The following is a 14,169-nucleotide window of genomic DNA, read 5'->3' on the forward strand; positions in this document are numbered from 1 at the left end:
AAAATGCTAATTACAACTGTCAAATGTGACGTCACTCTTTGCGCTCTACAGGGAGGCCAATAATTGCATGAGCATAGAGTTTGAACATATGTATGGCCCACTGAGAAACTTACATTGACTTCAGCCTCTGCTTCAAAGCTCTCAGTAGTGCCCCATCATGAACTCCAACTCAGAAATGGAAGTCATCCAACCACCGAAAAGTGATGTGATTCACAGAATGCACTGTGCAGGAGTCATTAGATGCATAGAAAAAAAACAGCAACACATCTCGAAATAGCAAATAATCTTTGGTAATACAACATTAATTAAAACATTATTGAATTGCAGACATAGATCACTGCAAGTCATTGTTAGGAAATTGAACTTGCCTGTAAAGTGAAGGACCTGAAAGTAAAGCCCGGTACTCAGTTTTTAGGTCTAGATTGGACGGCGCCTACGCTGTCTCAAAGACGTGTTTACAGGCTTCCCATTTGCTTGCTCCATCATCTATCTTATATTCTTCGTCACCATTTGTCCAAAGCATTAAAGGTAATGTCTTTTCTTGGGGTTAGCCCTCCCCTAGAGCATGGACGAAGTAGTTGTAGACATCCACTGCTCCCGTTATTTACGACCATTTTAGCGTTTTGCATTTGCACTAGTAACTTTTTTGTGTAGTTTTATATAGTTCCAACACGACTCGATGGTATTGGAGTGCTTTACGTTGGCACCAGTTACTTCACGCAAGGACACATTAATTTTTGTAGGCACGGTGAGATTAAATGATTTGCCTAAAATCAAGGATGTTAAGTTGACGATGCAAATCGAACCCGGTTTGCCAACTCCTATGCCACATCCTCTCCTGAAAGCACACTATATCATCTTCTAGCCTCGGCCTCCGTTCCACATTTCGCGATTATGGATAAATCACTTAATTTCCCCATTTCTAAACCCAACCAGCATTGGAAAAGCAAGTATGTTTTGCCTGTGCAAAATTTATTGTTTTTGGGTCTCTGCTAGACCGCACATGTTGTCTCGAAGAGGTGTGTTGTGTATCTGTGCAAGAAACAACAACAAATCTCAACTGGTTTCATTTAAAAAGGATAGTTAAAGATGCATGTATAAAGCATTGCAATCGAGAGAGAGCCTCAGACGGTAAATTTTGAAAAAATTGCACATGGCATCATGTATTGAGTACAAATAATAAGTAAGGGGTAAACAACATCAATGAAAAGGACAATGTTACAGTTGTAACAGCACTGCAAGCAAAATCAATTGGCGTAAACAACCCAAAGTTGTACTTGGTGCTCAGATGTGTTCGTGACACAAAGGAGTGGCGACGCAAGTGATAAAGTGAGATCAGCAGGGGACGGCGTGAAGTGAATAAATGTACAGTGAAATCAAAGGTTCTGGTCACAATTTTTTACAATAAGGAATAATATTCAGTTATTCATAGAACCATAAGAAAGAGCTGCGCCATCAGTTGTGCTGACAGGTCGATGGCGTTTCGATCCAGTTTATTTTGGATCATCATCAGGACCGGGTTGGAATAATCAGGCGGTGCTGTACAGGGGGGAGAAAAAGGGTATGGGTGAAGGGAAAGAGGAAGGACATAAGAGAAAGGGGATGTAAGCGAGTATGTATTGAGAGCGTAATGCGGGGCAAATGAAGCGTCCCCAGGGGACAGGGTAGAACAAAGAGAGGGCAACATAAAGGGGCGATCAATCGGTGATGGTAAACGGCAAGGAAATTAATGCCGCATAGCTGTGGCAGTAATGATGCAGGTTATGAAAAACAAACCGCGTATTCAAGTTGACGTTGAATCTGAAAAAGGAGTGCTGGGGTAAATAATGACAGGGAGAACGAGTGATCAAAGGAGCAGGAGGACAGCCGCTACTAGTGAAAAATATACCTTGTTTGTGTGAGATGGCAAAGCTGACAGTCATGTCAATTGGCGCATCGGCACGGTGGAAATTGAAGAGCCGTAGCGGGAGCTGTGGGAAGGAAGGAGGGGTGGTGTCAAAGGATCAGCGCGAAGGAGGGGTGGGGAGTGAGGATGGGAGAAAGAATGAGGGGTTTTACCTGGAGGTAATCGGCTGCCGGGATTGTGCAGCGATTCAAGGAATACGGATCTGTGAAAGGAAGGAGAGGAGAGGGTCAGGGAGAGCATGGAGTACAGGTGTGGGAGGAGGGACTGAGTGGGCCCAAGGAGGCATACCTATTGAATAGTGTCGGCGGGGGCGGAGGGCGTCTCAGTCAGTCAGTGTCTGGCACGTTGAATGACTGAGTTGGGTTGGCAAACCAGGAAGTTAAAAGATAAACACGTTTTTCCTTTTACTTCCTGGTTTGCCAACCCGACTCAGTCATTCAACGTGCCGGACACTGGCTGACTGAGATGCCCTCCGCCCCCGCCGACACTCTATTTAAAAAGTATCACAGTAACAGTTTCGAAATCGAGATCAGCTTTTTCAAATTCATGCGTCAATTAAGATTGCGCCACTTTTTCTCCAATATTGTACCACAGTCAACGGAGTATGCACAGAACAGAGAAATACTTGAGTATAAAGAATTCAAAACTTCCAGTAATTTCATGCCATCAGTTTCACATCAAATCCTTGATACTTTTGAAATACTTGTCAAACAAGACTTGCATAAACTTCAAAGGAATACTCGAGTGAAAACCAACATCAATAAACATGAATTAAACATCAAGAAGCTGGCTAATGACACTTCGTTAACTATTCAAACAGCCGATAAAGGTGGTGCTCTTGTAATCATGGATACCAAATTTTATGAGAAAAAAGTGGTTGAATATGTGAATGATGATTCTACATACTTGAATTTAGCACATAATCCTACAAAGGAGATAATGCAAGCATTGTCTGAGATTTTGGAAAAAGCATTAGAAATGGAAGGGATTAACACCAACGCAAAAAGATTTGACTACTTTGCACCCCAGGTGCCCTAAACTCTGTTACCTAAGATTCATAAGAGCATACAAGACCCTCCTTTTAGACCCATAGTAAGTGGATGTGGGTTCCTTTTTGAACTGCTTGGTCAATATATAGATGAGTTTTTGCAACCATTTGTTCAAAAGTGGATTACATATGTTCGAGATACGGCTCACTTCCTTCAAACAATCGAAACAGTGTATTTGGAAAATAAGAAAGCAATGCTGTGCACAGTAGACGTCATGGCATTGTACACGCCTATCCCGTTAGAAGAGGGCATGGAAGCTTGCGAATGGGCTTTATTAAAATCAAGAGATGTAGTGGCACAAAGTGTTCATACTGGAGTTATTGCAATTTTGCCTACGCCATTCTTATTTTCGCTGGAAGGAAGATTATTTACAAATCAGTGGCACTTCGATGGGGTTTCCAGGAGTCCCATCGTTTGCCAATATTTTCATGGCAAAATTTGAAAATGGTTTCATTTTGGCAGACGAATGGAACAAAAACATGATATTCTTCAAGCGTTTCATTGATATTTTTTTAATATGGACTGGATCTGAGGCATTATTACAACTCAAACTAGAAGAATTGAACAGGAAAAACAGTCAAATTCAATTTACACATGTGATCAATCATAATGGAATAGCATTTTTAGATGTAATGGTAACCATAAGTGGATCAAAACTGGAGACTGCGGTCTATCATAAACCTACTGATCGGAACAATACGTTATTATACACTAGTTTTCATCCGAAAGCTTTATTACAAAATTTGCCTTTCTCCCAGATGATGAGGATTAAACGGATTTCCTCCACTGAGTATGCATTACTTGAAGAAATGGAAAGACAGAGAAAAAGATTCAGAGATAGAGGATATCCTCTGAAGACCATACAAACAGTCGAGACAAGGATTGAAAATTTGTCAAGGGAAGAATTATTACAGGCGAAACCTAAACAGAAACAAGAAAGGACAGTATTTGTGTCCAAATTCTCAACAGAATCAAACAAAATTAAGCAGATCATAAATACTCGTTGGGAATTGGTACAACACGAGGAAGATTTCAAGGGTCTGTTCAATAGCAAACCTTTGTTTGCTTACACCCGTAGCAAGAATTTAAAAGAAATGGTAACTGCCACACCCCAAAGCAACATTGGGAAAATGGCTAAACCAGGAATGAAAAGATGCCAGAATTGCACTCATTGCAATAATGTAATAGTTGGATCATCTATTCAACATCCCCTAACAGGCAAGAGCATTAAGTTTAAAGATCAGGGAGATTGCAATTCCACACATGTGATTTACAGTATCAAATGCCCATGCGACAAATAATATGTGGGGAAAACAGAGGAAATTAAAAGTACGAATCACAGAACATAAGTCGAATTAGAAATAAAGTTAGCACTTCCAGTCTTGCAACACATTGGGCTGAACTAAATCACACAATTCCACAATTAAGGTTTCAAGTATTAGAAAAAATTAAATTACATCCAGATCGTGATAATGCAAAAATGATTTCTCAACGTGAAATTTGGTGGATAAAGTTTTTGGACACAATGATACCAAGGGGATTAAATGATAAAATTGATATGTTTCCTGTGAAATATGTCTTTCAAAATGTTCATACATGGAATGTTGACGTCGACAACATGCATTCAATGCTATATAAATGATTCATTGAAAGTTGGTAACTTTGGGTTCACAATGTTCATTGTTAGATCTATGTTCACTCTCTTTCACTCTTTTCATTTAACACTTTTATTTTGATTTGAGCACTTTCTTACCAAAGGCACTGATGTCTAAACATTCATGGAAATATGGCCGCCGTTTGTTTTCGGTTCGACGTGCGCACTAGTCCTATTTTTACTTCCATGCGTTTGCCGGTATTTGAATTGATGCGGCAGAGAGGTCGGTATACACAGTCAACGTTTGAATAGAACAGTGTTTTCGCGGGAGAAGAGTAGGCTTCAACAGGTGGGTTCAAAAAATGGAAAGCGTATGAAGGACTGTACTGTACTATGCTATGCATAACGTGCAAACAGCAGTTATTCAATTTTTGGGTTTACAGTTGTTATAGATCTCGGACTGCGACTGAGACGATCGGACACAGACGCGGAAAACGCGGTCTATTACACTTTACGGGAGATCACTGCGAGTTACGGTGAACTGTCTATCTACATGAGATCCAAGGTACAGAGTGTTTTGAGGTAGAAGTCAGATTTCTAACATTGTCAGTGGAATCTGTACAGATAGTTTTTACTGAGTTAACATTGGGCGCAATATTCAGTGTATCGGGAGAACCATTGAGGTCTATATCGTGGAGTAAAACAGACCATCGTAGTTTTGGAAACATTCAGCGACAGATACATTCTACATCTTGCCGGTAAACGGGGTTAAACATAATGTTTTATGGCAGCTCTTTAACTTGGGTTTATTCCAGTTGTCTACAACAGAGTTTTTGTTTTGCAGTTGGTCGTTGAGGGGAGATCTAGTCTTATTTACATTGTGGAACTTTTCATCAGTTCTGTTGGACCTCATCGTGCTTAAGGTAATTTGTCAGGTTCAGTAAGGAATACAATTTAAACGTATATCTACGTTGGTTCGCGTTTTGAATAAATTCATTCATTTTCTGATTTTAGCATATAAGGCATTTTGAATTGGACAATGCTAGATGGTGGTTGCTAATCCATTGTTGGTAAGTGGTACATGAAACTTGAGGTTTTGCTGTTGAGAAATATACACTGGGTGTTTTATTTTAGTGAAGACTTATTCTATGACTCACTAGTAGAGTTCTGAACTTCCATTAGATTTCTGTGAGACAGTTACATGTGATTTTTCCACTAGATAGTTGTGCTGGATAGAACATAAAATATTGGTTTACTATGTTTTATTTCAATAGTACCTCTGAAGAAGGGATCTTGCATCCCGAAATGCATTGGGATAAACCGACAAATGAATTACAAGAATGCCACATTTTGTTTAAATTAAAATTTTTGTAATGTGTTAAGAAGAAATTATATATATTGGTTTCAACACACATTATACATTGATGTGCAAAACAAGTTTAGTGACATGATTTTGATGATATGCTTCATGTAAAGCAAAAAGTATTAAAATGATGTGTAATGTACAAATGTTCTCATAAATTTGGTGGTAAACATTTGGCAAAGCAGTGGTAAAGCCATGGACAGTGACAATGGACACTATACTGTTAGCTATCAGTTAATTTATTGGACACTAAATCTTTAACACACAAATCCACAATGGCAATACAGTTGGGGGATTATTGCAATGGTTTATGGTGCTCCAACCTAAGGAATATTCCATCACCTTCCCTACAGGACTTGCTCTAGATGGCGCTCCAACCTAAGGAATATTCCAACACCTTCCCTACTGGACTTGCTCTAGATGGGGCTACAACCTACGGAATATTCCAACATCTTTCCTACTGGACTTGCTCTAGGTGGCGCTACAACCTAAGGAATATTCCAACACCTTCCCTACTGGACTTGCTCTAGATGGCGCTCCAACCTAAGGCATATTCCAACACCTTCCCTACTGGACTTGCTCTAGATGGCACTCCAACCTAAGGAAAGATTAGTTTTGGAATTTTCAAATTGCGATTCTCTAAAAATCGCTATTTGAGAATTTCAAAACTATTCTTTGATAGATGTGGCCCATAGCCTGCATGCAAAAATTGCATTGTCCAGCCTAAAATTTGCGTGCAGGCTATGGGACAGATGTATCGGAGTAGTTAGGCGTTTTTTTCTGGAAGAATCGTAAAACTTTTTCACAGGTGCAGGAGAAGCCTCCCCGGGCCCATGGGACCCGGTCCCGGGCACCCTGCCATGCAGCAGCACGGATCCCAGGGTGGGGAGGCTGCCCTCCCATCCCCGGGCTCTGTTCGGAGCTCCTGAACCCAGCCAAGCAGGGGGAGGCTCGTGCCTTTAGCACACTGGCAGGCCGGGAGACGGAGTCCAGGGCTGGAGCACCTGACCCGGGGCTCGGCGGGGGCACTGGACCCAGCCAGAGCTCCGTCGCCTGGGCACGCAGGGGAAGCCTCCACTGAGCACGGGGTGGGGAGGCTGCCCTCCCCAGGGACCCCAGGAGGGGTAGTCTCCCCGGGCCCGGTGGAAGCCTGTCTCATGCCCCCTGGTGGAGCAGCAGTCTAGGAGACTGAGCCCGAGGCCCATGGACCCAGTCGGGGTCCCGGGCACAGGGGATGCCGCCGCGGACCCCACCTCAGGCGCCACGCCACACGTTTGCTCAATGGACGGAGCCCCGGCCTGGGGGACATCCTGGCCCATCCAGATGCCGGCTGAGGACCGCCTGTCTGAAAGGGGTTCTGGATGACCCTGTACCTAGTAATCCAGACAAAGGGTACCCCCTCTTCCCCTCCTTTCTGGTAACCCATGCACACTGCGAGACTGAGGGGACCCAAGGCACGGATGTGCCCAAGCTCCTTGAGCCCTGGATGGGATCGGGGAGGCAAATGAGCCCTCATAGGGATTTGCAGGGCAGCCCGGCCATCTGGTTGACCGATTGGAAAGCATTGCGCGTGACCAGATGGCCGAGGGGATAGGCGTGACCAGATGGCAGAGGGGATAGGCCAAGCAGGGGGAGTCTTCATAGGCACAACGGAACCCCGTCTCGGGCCTTTGGTTGAGCGGTAGGCCAGGGGACGGGGCCTAGAGCTGCAGCAATAGACCTGGGGGCCAGCAGGGCCGCTGGACCCAGCTGGGGCTCCCGGGCCCACAGTCAAAGTAGAAGCCTCCCTGGGCCCATGGGACCACGTCTTGGGCACCTTGCTGCACGGCAGGCCTGAGGATGGAGCCCGGGATGGGGAGGCTGACCTCCCCGGTTCCCTCAGGGGGCCCTGGACAGACCTTCTAAGCCCAGCCAAGCAGGAGAAGGTTCCCCGGGCACGACGGAACCCTGTTCCGGGCCTTTGGCATAGCGGCAGGCCAGGGGATGGGTCCCAGGGCTGGAGCACCCGACCCAGGGCCCCTGGACCCAGCCAGGGCTCCCAGGCCTAAAAGTGAAGGGAAAGCCACAATGGGCCGGCAGGACCCTGTCCCAGGAACCCTGCCATGCAGCAGGACTGGCGGATGGACCCCGGGCTGTGGGCTGTCCTGGCCCATCAGGCTGAGGATCGCTAGGCCAGGAGGAGTTCCGGAGTACCCTGTCCCTAATAACCCTGAGGAAGGCTACCTCCCTTTCCGGTAACCCGTGTGCACGGTGAGACTCGGGGCACCCTAGGTGTGGATGCATAAGACCTCCTGGAGCCCTGGCTCGGATCAGGGCTGCAAATGAGCCCTCATCTGGACTTCCAGGCCAGCCTGGCCATCTGGTTGCCCCATTGGAAAGCATTGCGTGCAACAAGATGGCTGAGGGGAGAAGAAACGACCATATGGCCGTGACCGAAGGATGCCCATCAGCCCACCCGAGCCTTTGCGGGAGGGCTCCCGCCTGCCCTTTGAAGGGCTAGGGAGCTCTGCTTCCCTGGGGCTCGGAGACCCCGTCTGGGCCACAGGCACGGGGAGGCCCCAGAAGCTCCCGGGACCCAGGCGCCCAGGGGAGCACTGCCCGGGACTGATGGAGCCCGTCCCGGGCACTTTGCCACGCCGCAGCCCGGTGGAGGGAGCCCCAGACGGTGGGGAGGTATGGTCCGGGCACAGCCCATCTGGTCCCCGGCTAAGAACCACCGAATGGGGAGGGGTGTCTCTGCATACCATGACCCTAGTAATCCGGAGGAAGGCTACCCCTCTTTCTGATAACCAGTGTGCACCGCGAGACTCTGGGGACCCTAGGCGCAGACGCGCCTGACCTCCTGGAGCCCTGGCTGGGATCGAGGAGGCAAATGAGCCCCCATTGGGACTTCCAGAGCAGCTCGGCTATATGGTCGCCCCATTGGAAATCATTGTGTGCGACCAGATGGCCGAGGGAATAGGTGCGACCAGATGTCGGAGACCAAAAGGACACCCATCTGCCCTCCCTGAGCGTACACGGGAGAGCCTCCCTGGCCCCCGATGGACCCTCAGCTGGCTTGCGGGATGGGGGGGGGGCTCCCTCACCCCAGGGCCTGCCAAACGGAGCTCAAGCCCCAGGCCCGACTTCTGAACCCTAGCCAGGCCAAGCCTCCCCGGACCCTCGGCTGGAACCAAGGAGGGTTAAGCCCAGGCCACGTCCTATCCCCGAAGGCCTGCCCGGGGAGCCCATTTTTACGGACTAATAAGCCCCCACGTAGTGGGGGCTTACAGAACTCTGGGGAAGGACAACAGTTGGAGTCAGCCCGGCCGGCCATCTGGTCGCCCGGCCGGCCATCTGGTGACCCAGCCCGCAGGGCCATCTGGTCACCCAGCCATCTGGTCATCCAGCCCGCAGGGCCATCTGGTCACGCAGCCAGGTGGCCAGATGGCCCAGGATAACCCAGCACCCAGATGGACTGGGAGGGTGCTGTACCCAGTCGCCCTTGCAGTCTGGTGAGGGTGGCCAGGTACTCCGAGGCAGCCGCTTGGGAGGCTCCTTCCACGGGGTTGCTGATCGCCTCCCTGCTCGACTTGCGCAGGAGCAGGGGAATGGGAGGCCCAGGCCATCTGACCACCCTGCTGACTCCCAAGGGATGGTGGCCCCTATCCCTTCATCCTGGTGATGCAGGGATGGGAGGAGGAGGCCCCTGTGCCAGAGGGCACGTAGTGGAGGCGGCCTCCCACAGGTCTGCGTTACACTCTCCGTGTCCGGCCACAGCAGCAGAGGGACCCACCCCTCGGTGCGGTGGAGGAGGGCATCCGTGGGCGCCCACGCACGGAGAGACAAAAGCTTGGCTCAGAGGTTGACTTTCACTAGATCGCAGCGAAGTAGCTGCTCTGCTACTTACAAAACCCTGACCCAGAATCAGGTTGTCTCCGAATGATTTAGCACCGGGTGCCCCATGAACATGCGCTGCACTAATGGTGATGGAGGTGGCCCCCTTCCATCTGTTCTCCAGTCCCCAAACGAGTGGCTGTACACACCGCCCCCCCTCCCCCGAGAGGGGCAGGCTATCCTAGGCCAATTGAGGTTCCACTGCACTGCGGTATTGTTACGGTTTAGGGGGGGGATTCTGAATTAGAGGCATTCAGTCATAATCCCTCAGATGGTAGCTTCGCCCCATTGGCTCCTCAGCCAAGCACATACACCAAATGTCTGAACCTGCAGTTCCTTTCGTACTGAGCAGGATTACTATTGCAACACCACATCATTAGGGTAAAACTAACCTGTCTCACAAGGGTCTAAACCCAGCTCACGTTCCCTATTAGTGGGTGAACAATCCAACGCTTTGTGAATTCTGCTTCACAATGATGGGAAGAGCCGACATCGAAGGATCAAAAAGCGACATTGCTATGAACGCTTGGCTGCCACAAGCCGTTTATCCCTGTGGTATCTTTTCTGAAACCACCTGCTTGAAACCCAAAAAGTGAGAAGGATCATGAGGCCCCATTTTCACGGTCTGTATTCGTACTGAAAATTGAGATCAAGCGAGCTTTTGCCCTTCTGCTCCATGGTAGGTTTCTGTCCTCCCTGAGCTCGCCTTAGGACACCTGCGTGATCATTTGACAGGTGTACCGCCCCAGTCAAACTCCCCACCTGCCACTGTCCCTGGAGTGGGTCACGCCCAGTCGGCGCCTAGCTTTGGAGCCAGAAGCAAGAGCCCCACGGGGCTCGCCCCCCGCCTCACGGTTAGTGAAAAAACAATGAGTAGTGGTATTTCACCAGTGGCCCAAGGGCCTCCCACTTATCCTACACCTCTCATGTCTCTTCACAGTGCCAGACTAGAGTCCAGCTCAACTGGGACTTCTTTCCCCGCTGATTCTGCCACGCCCGGTTCCTTGGCTGTGGTTTCGGTAGATAGTAGGTATGGACAGTGGAAATCTTGTTCATCCATTCATGCGCGTCACTAATTAGATGAGGCATTTGGCTACCTTAAGAGTGTCATAGTTACTCCTACCGTTCACCCACGCTTCATTAAATTTCTTCACTTTGACATTCAGAGCACTGGGCAGAAATCACATTGCATCAACACCCGCCTCGGGCCTTCACGATGCTTTGCTTTAATTAAACAGTCAGATTCCCCTGGTTCGCACCAGTTCGAAGTCAACTGCTAGATGCCGCCTGAGGCAGAACGCTGGCCCCACACCCCCGGGGAGGGGGCATGGGGAGAGGCAATCCCCGCAGCTGGGATGATCCACAGGAAGGGCCCGGCTCATGTCCAGTATCGCCGATCCCCGGAGGGAGGCGCCTCGTCCAGCCTTGGCGCCCACCTAACCCCACTTTGCGACCCAGCCCTTAGAGCCAATCCTTATCCCGAAGTTACAGTTCTGACTTGCCGACTTCCCTTACCTACATTGTTCCAACATGCCAGAGGCTGTTCACTTTGGAGACCTGCTGCGGATATGGGTACGGCCCATTGCGAGATTTACACCATCTCCCCCGGATTTTCCAGGACCAGCGAGAGCTCACTGGACTCCGCTGGAACCGCAACGCTTTCAAAGGCTGGGGCCCCTCTCTCGGGACGAACCCATTCCAGTGTGCCCTGCCCTTCACAAAGAAAAGAGAACTCTCCCGGGGGATCCCGCCGGCTTCTCCAGGATTGTTTGAGTTACTGCACTGTACGCCGCGAAGGCGCCCATCTCCGGGTTTAGGGATCTGAACCAGACTCCCTTTCAATCGTCTGAGGGCAACTGGGCCATCGCCCGTCCCTTCCGAAAGGCGCTCGCCCATCTCTTAGGACTGACTGACCCATGTTCAGCTGCTGTTCACATGGAACCCTCCACTTCGGCCTTCAAAGTTCTCATTGAATATTTGCTACTACCACCAAGATCTGCACCTGTGGTGGCTCCACCCGGGCCCTCGCCATGGGCTTCCGTGCGCACCACAGCGGCCCTCTTACTCATCACAGCTTAGACCCCGCAGCTCTCTGCGACTGCCGGGTATGGGCCCAACGCTCCAGCACCATCCATTTTCAGGGCTACTTGATTCCGCAGGTGAGTTGTTCCACAATCCTTAGCGGATTCTGACTTCCATGGCCACAATTCTGCTGTCTAGATCAACCAACACCTTTTCTGGGGTCTGATGAGCATCTGTATTGGGCGCCATAACCCAGAGTTCGGTTCATCCCGCAGCACCAGTTCTGCTTACCAAAAGTGGCCCACTAGGCACTTGCATTCCATGCCCGGCTCCACGCCAGTGAGCTGGGCTTCTTACCCATTTAAAGTTTGAGAATAAGTTTAGATCGTTTCGGCCCAAGACCCCTAATCATTCGCTTTACCAGATAAAACTGGGGGCTTCGAGTGCCAGCTTTCATGAGGGAAACTGTGGAGAACCAGCTACTAGATGGTTCGATTTAGTCTTTCACCCTTATACCCAGGTCGGACGACCGATTTGCACGTCAGGACCACTATAGACCTCCACCAGAGTTTCCTCTGGCTCCGCCCTGCCCAGGCATAGTTCACCATCTTCCGGGTCCTATCATGCACGCTTATGCTCCACCTCCCTGATGGAGCGGGTGAGATGGGCCGGTGGTGCGCCCGCCGATGGAAGTGCAGCGGGATCCAACCTCAGCCGGCACGTGCCGGCCCTCACCTTCATTGCACCACAGGGTTTCGCTCAGCCCTCTGACTCGCGCACGTGTTACTCCTTGGTCCGCATTTCAAGATGGATCGGGTGGTTAATCGACCTCGCTGCAGACCCCTGGTGCCCAGCGTAGGCCTCCCTGCCCGGTGGCATGACACGGTTGGGGCGCACTGGGCACAGTCCGCCCCAGTTGACAGGCGCGCCGGGAGCAGGGGGCCTGTCCCCCCTTCCCCTCCCCAGTGCACCCAGAGGGGTGGCTGGGAGCAGGTGCCCGGGGAGGACGTGGAGGTGGTCGAATCTCCTTCAGCCCCGCGGACATGGCAAAGCTGCTGCCAGGGGGGCTGTAACACCCTCTGCCGGAGGGTTACCTGCCACCCCGAAGCCTTCCCAGCTGACCCGGAGCCAGTCATGGAGCACTGCCACGGAGGAAATGCGCCCTGCGGGAGCTGGGTAGGGCCCGGACACTGGTCCAGCGGAGGGGATCCAGAACTCCCGGGCCACTGACCTTCCCACCATGTTGAATCCTCAGGGCAGACTGCACGGACCCCACCCGTTTACGTCTTGACAGTTTCTCGCCCTCTTAAACTATCTTCAAAGTTCTTTTCCACTTCCCCTTACGGTATTTTTTGGCTATTGGTCTCGCACCCATATTTAGCCTTCGATGGAGTTGATCACCCGCTTTGGGCTGCATTCCCAAGCAACCCGACTCCGAGAAGACCCGATCCCAGCGCGCCGGGGGCTGCTACTGGCCTAACACCGTCCGCATGGTGAGCCTCGATCAGGACTTTGGCCCCCTGAGCGACGCTGGGTAGTCCATCTTCTGAATGCCACATTTCCCACGCCTGCCGCCGGACAGGGTTTTGGTGCTGGGCTCTTCCCTCTTCACTTGCCGTTACTGGGGGAATCCTGGTTAGTTTCTTTTCCTCCGCTTAGTAATATGCCTAAATTCAGTAGGTCGCCACGTCTGATCTGAGGTCGTAGTCAAATAAAACACCGAAGCATCAGGGGGAGCCACCGGGGAAGGCCAGGTCCCTGCCGGAGCAGGGGCCTGTCGTCCCGGTAGTGTGCGCACCCTCTTTCCCCAAATCGGATCTTGAGGAGGTTCGTACTCTCCGGAAAGTTGGCTGCGGAGGTGGGCGACCAAGGCGCGTCCGCGCGGCAGCCGGTGGGACACCACAGACAGCCAAGCACAGCACGCAGCCAGGTACCCCGGGAAGGGCATGGGGTGGACCAGACTCTGGATCCCGCCCCCAGCCGAGGCACAGATGAGGGGCTAGGTGTGCTGGCGGCATGCCTCCAAGGCAGGACCCGGTGAGGGACCCTGCCATGGGCAATCGGGGGTCTGACCTTGTGGGGGGGACAAAGGGAAGCGGAGCTAACCCTGCAATGGCCCCAGCTGCGTCCTGGGGAAGCCCCTGGCAATTGACAATCGAGCGACCCTCAGACAGGCATAGGCCGCAAGGTGCGTTCGAAGTGTCTGATCAATGTGTCCTGCAATTCACTCTAATTCTCAGTGTTCTTCGACGCACGAGCAGAGTGATCCACCGCCAAGAGTCACAGGCAACGTTTCGCCCACCTGTGGGTGCAGGAGAGTTGGGAGGAAGGAGACTCCATCTGTCCACCGCCCGTGCGG

The 14,169-nt window shown here is 50.7% G+C and overlaps 1 protein-coding gene, 1 non-coding gene and 1 pseudogene across 3 annotated transcripts in view; 1 reads left to right on the forward strand and 2 right to left on the reverse strand.

Annotated features, from left to right (window-relative positions):
* LOC146823118 (maternal DNA replication licensing factor mcm6-like) overlaps window positions 1-14,169 on the forward strand; it is a 474,334-nt gene that overhangs the window by 44,296 nt on the left and 415,869 nt on the right. The window lies entirely within an intron of this gene.
* LOC146823119 (28S ribosomal RNA) lies at window positions 9,737-13,514 on the reverse strand. Its single transcript, XR_014962360.1, has one exon. It is a non-coding gene; the product is annotated as a 28S ribosomal RNA (ribosomal RNA).
* On the reverse strand, window positions 13,971-14,092 carry LOC146823120 (5.8S ribosomal RNA; annotated as a pseudogene; the record flags this gene model as incomplete).

Source organism: Triturus cristatus, chromosome 5_2, assembly GCF_964204655.1.
Source record: "Triturus cristatus chromosome 5_2, aTriCri1.1, whole genome shotgun sequence".
In the NCBI taxonomy this organism is placed as follows: domain Eukaryota; kingdom Metazoa; phylum Chordata; class Amphibia; order Caudata; family Salamandridae; genus Triturus; species Triturus cristatus.